Raw genomic sequence first — 9571 nt, forward strand, 5'->3', positions numbered from 1 at the left:
TTCAGGACTTTGTATTTTGGGGGCTATGTCTTTCAAGCCGCCTCTCTCAGATTGTCATCTCACTTTGGCAAATATCATCATAATCAACATATCATCATTCAAACCACAGCAATACGCTGCCTTGGCAGACCTGAGCCTGTGCATGGTGCAGGCTGGGCTCCCGGGGGTTACATCACCCGTGCCGACAAACAAAGGTGCCTGGTGCTCCTCCTGGGGACCTCTGCCCAGCGCTGCTGCAGCTGGTGGGCTTCATCACAACAGGTAGCTTACCCTGGCTTTTGGAGTCACTGTGGTTTGCATTAGCTGACTTGCACATCTAACTTTCAGTGTGCCCTAAAACCATTATAGCTGGTGTTAGCAAGAACTGCTGCCTCATCTCGCTGAACCTTTCCTAGTTGCATCTTTAAAAATAAGCAATGGTGCTCAAGGGGAGCCTCTTGCTCCTCAAAGAAAGACTCACTTTTAATTACCAACTACTAAATAAAGCCGTTCTCGGTCCTTTCAGCTACCAGAACATGTATGTAATTAGATAATACACCACATACTTATAAATAATCTGGTAATGGAGACACAAGGAGAGGGAGATGCCAAGTGTAGACATAGATATATTCCTTTGGAAAGGGTACTACAGCCTTATGCATGAGGTAAATGCTACTTTATGTAGCCCAAAAGTGGTAATAAAAGGACTGTATATGTACTAGAAGTTTTTGTTTATGACAGGTTTATAAAAAATCAGCAAATTAGAAGTAACAGGAACAAAGTGTTCATTTTCTGCCTCTCCAAAAACATAATTGTTGATACTCCTGTTTCATTGACATAAGCAGCTTTTCCTACTTCTCTTCATTCCTGACTGGCTTGAGTCTTTGGAAATTATTTTGGACTCGTACCATACAGCCAGCTAGGCCTGATGATTTTATCATATGTACTTCTCTGCCCTTTTTCCTAACCAGACATCAAACAGCACTCCCTCTGGGTGAAGTCCCCCTATTTACCCTGACGTGAAGGTTTAAACAAGTTACTTCCCTCTTACCTGACACGAGTACTGGGCAATCAGGGGTAAGCGGTGCTGAAACAGATGGTTTTGCTTCAGTTCCTTTGACTGGGGATGTATTCATCCCTCAGTGAGCACTGATTATAGGAAAAGGACATGGTGAGCGTGATGCAGCGAGCATTAATTTGGGTTCCCCGCACTCTCCAGGCGTAGGTCTACAAGCGAAGGATGGGCGAGCGACCACTCGCTCTGCGGGTTACCCTGCTGTTCCTCAGCCAGCCAGCAGTGCAGAGCTGTGCCCGCTCTCAGCCCCAGCCACCCCAGCCTGGTGCCGTGAGGCTGCCCGGGCTGCCCGGGAGCTCCCTCTCCCCTTCCAGAGAGCAGCAGGCAGCACACGGGCACGGGCACACGCAGGCACACGCATGCAGAGGACAACTCAGCACCAACCAAGCCAGCTGCATTGCTGGAAGTGCTCTGTGGGGATCAGCTTGAGCCACGGCAGCCCGGCACGGTGCTAGGTTTGTGAGCAGGGAGGTGAAGGGTGGCAGCGGTGCCGAGCACGTAACTGCAGGGAAAGCGGTGTGCGTGGCATGCCATGCCTGGCCACCGAGCATCAAGAAGATGCTGACTGCTTGGAAGATGGCAAACCGTATCTCCTCAGTTTTACTGCTAGTCGGTTTGGGGTTGGGAAGGCAACGGCCTCCACAGGTGTGCAGGGGGTGCAAGCCCCCAGTCACCAGGGCTTGGCTGGTGTCACCTCAGCGTGGTGGTGGTGGGAGAAGAGGAGGTTTGTGTGCCTGGGGACCCAGCGGTTGTTGGCGTTTGTCCTGGGCCACCACAGGACTTCTTGACACCGCCGGCACTTGTCTGCACCGGAGTGTTTGTCCACATAGCCAAGTATGGGTCCTCACACAAGGTAGGCTATGCCTTAGATAGCTAGTTACATCATATATAGCTACTACAGGTAAATTTGCATCTCAACTGGCCTTCCATGGCTACAGCTTCATTAAGCAAGAGGGTGACTTTTCTCCATGCTCCTCATAGCTATGCCAATGAAACTTTTACTCACTAACCATAACCTAACAGTATTCATTCTTTGTAAAGAGTAAAGCCATTCACAACTTCACCAACTGGGCAGGATGGGATAGGCACGCACCCAGATAATGGGGATGCTGCTCATGCAGCAGAATGACCTACAGCACTGGCATCCCCATGCCAGCCCCCCGGGGATGCCTGCACGCTCTTTTCCCTGGGCACAGTCCAATGCAAAGCCTGCAGAGCCACCATCCAGATGACATCCCTGCTCAGAAGGAGGGCTGCAACCGCACCATCCGACCAGGTCCTCTTGCAATCCGAGGCAGTGCTATGGGCATGGGAGGGAAAGTGCAGGACCCACCGGCTCCAAACCTTGCTTTGATCTCAGCCAGCCTGCTGTGTGCCAGGGGGTTTGCTGCGGCAGCCAGGCTGGCTGTGGGGGCTCTCCTGTACGTGTGTGCTCTGGGGTCTGTGCTGACCCTGTTCCGCATCTGCTCCAACAGACAAGCAACCTGAGACTGTCACTGAGCAACAGAGCGATGCGGGTAATTCAGGAAACGGTAAACCATTTGTGTGTGTCTGCACGCTGGAAAATACATGGGGAAAAGGTTAAATCTGTCTTTGCAGCAGCGCAGAACAAATGGGAGTGAACATCAAGACGGGTGCGCTGCTGCTGGAAGGAGATTCGTGCCCCTGTTGTGGTAAAAGATGCTGCAATGTAAAATCACATGTCGCAAGAAGTCTTGCAATGTGCTTGTTTGTCTCTATTTCATGTTACAGTGAAGACTGGGGCTGGGGGTTGGGTTTGGCACTTCTTTTTTTTATTTCAAAAGAATTCTGAAACTAAATTTCCTCAGATTTCTTGCTTGATGGTTTGCTTGTGATGAAAATTGATACAGAAATAAATCACTATGCTGGCTGCTACCTAAAAAAGCTGTGGTTCTCTGTTTTCTGTGTCTTCTAGGAAATAACTGGCAGTTACTCATCTTAATTGTCTCATTTCTGCTTGTTTTTAAAAACTAAAAAGTCAGTTCTTACCTGGAGTTTTCCTAGAAGACCCTCAGCAATGAAGAGAAAATGCTGCAGCTTGTGGTGTTGCAGGCACCAGCGAAGCACAATTTCATAAAAGCATTGCTTAAACTGTGGTTCTGAGTGTTTCGGTACAAATTTCGAGTAAGCCCATCTAGCCAGGGATGGAGATGAAAGATTAAACAGGAGCAACTGAAGACCTTTGTGAAGGACAGAGAAAAGGCGATGCGTGCAGCTGCAAGGTGGACCTCCGTGAGGAAGGCAGCGGCCATGCAGCTGCGAGACCACAGCCACAGCCCAGAGCAAAGCCACGCAGGCGGTGGGGACCTGACACCCGGGCCGTTCCCCATCCTGCCTCCTAGGTAAAAATACACACATGTCCAGCTGTGAGCCTGCTGGACTCATCTTCTCGCAAGTTTTTCCTCTCATCTCCTCTGCTTGTCTTTTAAAGGAGGAAAACAAATACGCAGCTGAAGGCATGGAGGTGGATGCGGTAAGATGCAAGACAGGTTCACCATGGGGTAGATTATTCTTGTCAAATCTGATATGTGATTTTCTAGATATCAGATCTGAGATAAACCTTTCCTCTCTCAGTTCCAAAAAGGCTGCAGGGCAAGGTCTGAGTTTACCTGGAGAAGGAGGAGGTCAAGATGGGCAAAACCCTGGCTAAGGTGATAGGGCCCCAGGCAGTGGGGAGAAGGGTCAGAGCAACAGAGGTATCTTCCCCAGGACTGTTTCCAAGACTGTTCTTACTTGGTATTTTTTCTCATAACCTTGGCGCAGAACGTCAGCATGTGCTAACAAAATTTGCTGATGACACAAAACTGGGAAGCAACATCAATTCAGATGGTTAGAACATGTTACAGGAGGACCTCGTGAACCAAAGTAACAGAACAGGGAGGAAATTCAGTAGCACAAAAAACAAGGTCATACATTTGGGAACTACTTATTTTTTGCTGTAAGCAGGGAAACCATCAGCTAGCAGCAACAGACCTTTTTCCCCTGAGCAAAGGGCAGTTACGAATGATAACATGATGCAGCTGTGAAGAGGGAACTTCAGCCTTAAAATGCTTCCAAAGAGGTGTCTCTGTTAGTGATACCTCAGGAAGAGTCATACTAATGCCACCATACAAGCTTTTGGTTAGCTCTCATTTGCAATAGAGTGCAATTGCAAGTACAATTCTTGCTTCCAGTTCCCAAAATGAATTCCCAAGGGACACAAAATAGGGATGGAGAAGAGTTATCAGGATAATGGGAAGAAAAAAGACTGTATTACCACAGTACTTTTGCTAAAAGCTTTGCCTTGGGAAACCAGCAGAACAAAAGCTCAGAGAAAAGTCAGCTGCTCTCTGTAAGTGTGCTGGGCACAAACACTTGCAAAGAAGACCTGTTTAAGCACCAGGACAATTTCATCATAAGAACATATGGATACACACCAGCTATCAATATATTTATACTGTAAATTAGATGAAATGTTTAAATCATCGGGATAACCAGATTCCAAAACAGGCTTCCTGTGTGATTGTGGAGTCAAATAATCCACCTATTCGTAATGTCGAGTTTGATGAATTAGAAAAGGAAACATATACCTGGACTGGGTGACTCAACAAGTCCCTTCTTATCACTTGTCCTATCCTAGCACACGTCGTCAGTGCTATCCATCAATAACATAAGTGCTAAAACAGAGAGATGTACAGGTAGCTTCGAAGCTCCAACTTTTTCTCAGGTTTTGAAAGACAATTGAAGGCATTTCCAAGCCTACACTCTACACTCCTGCTGCAAAGGACTCCAGTCAGAAAGTGTGGACTCAGGTTTCTAAGTAGCATATAGAATGTGAAAGTGAGATTTCAAAGACATGTCCAAACCACTTATTCTGAAGAAAAAAATATCTGACTACATCAAGGTCTTTTAAAAAACCCACTGAAAGAACTGGAAGTAGTAAAGACTTTGAATACTTCTATTTTGCATGCTATCCTTTGTTTTCTTCCACAGAAAATTTTGAGCACAACAGATTTTTCCTATTTCTCATTCCCCATTGAGACATCTGCAAGAGGCTCAGAAAAGACAAATGTTTCCCATCTCTCTGGTCACTGCAGTTCCACAGAGCCCTACAGGTGTACAGTGGTGATAATAAATATATAAAACATTTGATTTTTAGAAATTTTTCCCCACCTGGACTCACAAAAGCTGAGGTTCTTGGGCTGGAAGGCTTGGCAGGGAAGACATTTTTCCTTGTGCAGCATTCATTTTTTGATGCCTACAGCACCATCCAGCATAAGGGAATTGCACAGCTTTTCGGGGCACGTGTCTTCCTTTCACAGTGTTCTATTTAAAACATAGAATCACAAAACCCATGAATTATTATCACTTAACAACTGGGACTTCCTGCCCTAAAAGCTCTTTGTTTATAAGTCATCACCCATCTCTCTATTAGTGAATTTTCCAGTAACTCAATGTATTTGGGGACTACCTGGAAGGGTATGACTAATGCCTCCCTGCTCATATTTTCCTACTTTCCTAGTAGATCAGGAGTGAGAAGCAGCCAGACCATCTCTGTCTGAGCACTGTCCACCTCACAGGCTCCTCTTTTCTATCATATTTTCTGCATACGATTCTGCTTCCCTGCATCATGGTGCTCCCTGCCTCTCTGGAGCCTTGCAAAAGTTAGACAGCAAGAGGCCACCTAGTAGGTTTTGCACTGACCCTAGTCAAGGGATATTTCTGTATGACCAGTTCAGCCACATGACTCTTATATCCACTAAGTCCCATTCACAGACCTACCCTGGAAATATGCCTCCTGTTACCTATATACTACTCCCCTGCAAGCTGTTTCACCTTCCAGTCATCTCTAGTCATAGGTCTCATTTTTCTTTCCCTCCCCCAAGACATCCTCTCTTTCACCCTGGGCTGTCTGAGTCCAGTTCTGACACGTCATCTCAGCAGACTTTCCTACACCCATACAATAGCCTCCAGGCCCGCTCTCGTTAGGCTAGCAGCTTGCCAAACTTTTGGTACTCCAAGAGCCGCAACTTTTGAATGGATACGTCAATGACTTCTTGAAACACATTCTTATTCATGCTCTTCACTCAGCTCTCTTGGAAGCAAGCCCTTCCTTATCTCCACAGATCTTGTTGCTCGAGATCATAGCTGAGAACAATAAACAATTAACAAACTCCGGGGAATACCTTAGGTGTATTTTCACATCGCTCCTTACATCACATCCCAGCATGCCCACACATGTTCATGACTCCGAGTTCCAAGCTCAAAGACACAATTTCCCAAAAGATTTAGTTCAGACCCTTTTTTTTTTTGCTGTGCCTCATCAACATCGCATGCAACCACCCCTTTGACGATCCTGTTGATTTTACACAACAAAACATTTCTATGTTATGCTGAGAGCCACAGCTTATGTGGATAGACAGACAGAGGGATCCATCACTTTCCAGATATTAAACCAGTTTTTCCTACTCGTTCCAGTGCTCCACGGAGCAGTAACTACGTCCTTGCTGCTCTTCTCCCTCTGAAACACATCTCTGTCTTTCTGCCACTGAAGTGAAGAGAAATTTGCCCCAGGTGAGACTAGCTAGAAAAGCAAGCGTGCACTGCAGTGACAGTGCCAATAGGAACATTGCCAGAGGTATAAAGTTGTCTCATCCTTTGTGATCCTCTGCACAGATGGCTTTTGTGCCAGGGAAACAACACCTCGCCTTTCCCTGAAATATCATGGTGTGGGAAGGGTGGAGGGCAGACTTTTCTTGAAGGGTTCTTCAGCTGGCCTGTGAAAGAGACCTGTCTTATTAATACTTTCCTTAAATACTATGCAGTGCCACTGAAAAAACACTTTTTATTCCACACATATCTTCCTTCAAAGAAAGATGGTTTGTGGAAAGAGGAAATGGCTTTTCTTGGGTTCCCTAACATAGCTGGAAAACACAGGTGAGGTTTTGGGCACACAGCCCTTTTTATGGCTTCTTTCTGGTATAATTGCTTTAGGATGTGTAACGGATGTACAGCACACATAAGGCAAAAAAAAAAAAAAAATTCACTTCAACGATATTAGCATGAATGCGAGCTTTCCAGCAGGACCACCCTTTTCACTTCTGTGGCACTCTTCTGCTGAAATTAGGAACTGCTTAATTATAGCCTGCTTGAATGGTGCTGGTCATTTGAACTGTGCCAAGGGGAGAGCGGGCAGGCGGTCTGCCCCAGCCTGGCCTACAGAGCAAAGGCTAACAGGCATAAAGGTGTGGTTTTTCCCATCCAACTGCCTCAATCTCTTTATAGACTTGCTAATTTGAAATCATTAACAAATGATTTTCAGACATGTCTTACTATGCAAACAAATGAGCCTAAAAAGATTCCAGAGGTAGTTCCTAATGCAAGCACCAATACAAAATTAGTATCTTAGCCTTCTCCTTGAAGGTATTGATCCAAAATATTCTGAAAACAAGTAAATCCATTGAATTAAGCAGAGAAAAGAAACACACTAAAGCCCTTCAAAAACACTCGGGGAAAACAATGGCACTTGCGGTGACTTTCCTCCAGCACATCAAGGGGGAGAGAACAAAGGTCCGATTTATTAGATGTGTGAAGAATGGTATTATTGTTCTTTTATTTGCTACACATACCCACCCAAATAGAAATGAGCCCTTCCTGCAAACACCACCAGGCTGCAGACACTCTGTGGGTGTCTCAGCTGATATGTCTCAGCCGTGGCAGGCAGGAACGCAAAGTACTTTACCAAATTGCTTAACAAGTACTGAGCAAGCAGCTATAACCCCTGGCAAGTACATAGCGGGGAGGGGGGGGTGCGGGGGGGGGGGGGGGGTGTTAAGCCAAATTTGCATATAGGTGTAAAGAAGTGGCTCTAACTTGTCTCCACGTTTGAAGTCTCATTAATTTTTCTGTTGATTCATTCATTCAGTTGCCTAGTTAGCATGTAACATACTGCATGCTGAAACTTGATCTCCAAGTGTGTTATAAGCCCAGAGAGAAGTACTGGTTTGATTAGCATCTCCATAAACAAAAAATTTCCAGTAAGAAGAAAGATTTCTGCAAGATGATTGTAGCAGGAGCTTTTATGACATCCGTCATACCAGTGATGGCTGTACAAACTTGGCTATAAATTACCACCCAGCGAAGGCTTCTTTCCAGGTCAGGGCTTCACCTCTTGCCCTGGTGGCTGCTTACTGAAGAAAGCTGTTGATAGTCTATGAGTTCCAGGGGAAAAATATCAAACATATGATGACCACCAGCAACTGCTACTAGTTTTGTGATGAATTAGGACAGGAACTGTCTGCGTGCTGCCTGCCACAGTGGTGTCCTAACCCAAGCTTATGGAGTGGGAAACTACAGCTGCAGCACAAGTAAGCATGGATACCACCCTCATTTCTTTGTACTATAGCTATGACTTTCAGCCTGATGTTTAAAGCTAGCAGAAAAGTAAAAGCAATTGAAAGTAGAAAAACGATAGCTACCTCTTAACTAAATTCCTTCTCTCTCCTTTGTGTTTTTGCGATTTACTGTGAAACTCTTTCCACCAAAATAGTTGAAGCATCTTTTAACAGAAACATCAGATTAATAGCAGAAAGCATGGCATCATTGTTTTCCTCACAGCTGGCCTTTGGTTTCTGAGCCACTGAATTTCTTCCCTCTTCACACTGAAATAAAAAAAAAGAAGTTACCATAACTCAGGGATCCCTGCATGCTTTCTTGCAGTATGAGTAAAGCTAACTGAAATTACCTTACGTTTGCCCAGGCTAGGGGAGGGCACATCGGCAGCTAATGCTCAGTAACTAACTTGGGATGGCGATTCATCTGACCCACTGGCGGCATCAAGTTCGTCTGAGCTAATTGTCCCTTTACAGCAACAGAAAGGAAGAGGAAAATCCAGAGCAATTCACCTTACCCTAAGACAGAAAGCAAAAATAGGCCAGTTGACTCATGCCCAAAACACACCCATTTCTCCCATTGACAGTAAAGGGAGCCTTGGGTGATGTGCTGATGCAGACAGCCATAGCGTAGACATGTAAAGGTAGGTGAGTCAAATCCCACCCCGGCGTGGGAGCCCTCAGCCTCAGGTGCCTGGTCCAACTCCTGCCCTTGAGCTGGCTGTGATCTCTTCCCCTCTCACATTTCATAAAAAGCAGCCAGAGGGTCTTCATTTCTCAGAGAGCATTTTCCTCACCTCCAGGAGTCGTGTGGAGAGGAGAGACATTTCCTACCCAGCTCTTGCTACTCACAACCCAGGCCACCATTGCCCTTTGTCCCTGAAGAAGACCTGTTTCGCCACAGGGTTTGCTGAGGTGCTCTCCAGTGCCTGCTTGCTGGCATGAAGTGCTGGGGCCCTGGAGCACCAGTCTTGCCACCAGGATTTCAGGTGCACATGCTCGCGGCTGCCAGCTCATGCTTTCACCTCTCCAAACTGGCCACAGATCATTTGGTGCCCTCACTTGAGTCCACGGGCTTGGTCTTCTCAGCTTTCAGCATCAACGTCTCATTGATCAGGCCTAATTG

At 46.1% G+C, this 9571-nt stretch overlaps 1 long non-coding RNA gene across 1 annotated transcript; it reads right to left on the minus strand.

Annotated features, from left to right (window-relative positions):
* Window positions 1–5091: 5091 nt before the first annotated feature.
* On the minus strand, window positions 5092–9300 carry LOC121233426. Its single transcript, XR_005932804.1, has 3 exons — window positions 8799–9300; window positions 8533–8715; window positions 5092–5380 (listed from the first exon to the last, which is right to left on the minus strand). It is a non-coding gene; the product is annotated as an uncharacterized LOC121233426 (long non-coding RNA).
* Window positions 9301–9571: the final 271 nt, after the last annotated feature.

The sequence above is a fragment of the Aquila chrysaetos genome, chromosome 7 (assembly GCF_900496995.4).
Source record: "Aquila chrysaetos chrysaetos chromosome 7, bAquChr1.4, whole genome shotgun sequence".
In the NCBI taxonomy this organism is placed as follows: domain Eukaryota; kingdom Metazoa; phylum Chordata; class Aves; order Accipitriformes; family Accipitridae; genus Aquila; species Aquila chrysaetos.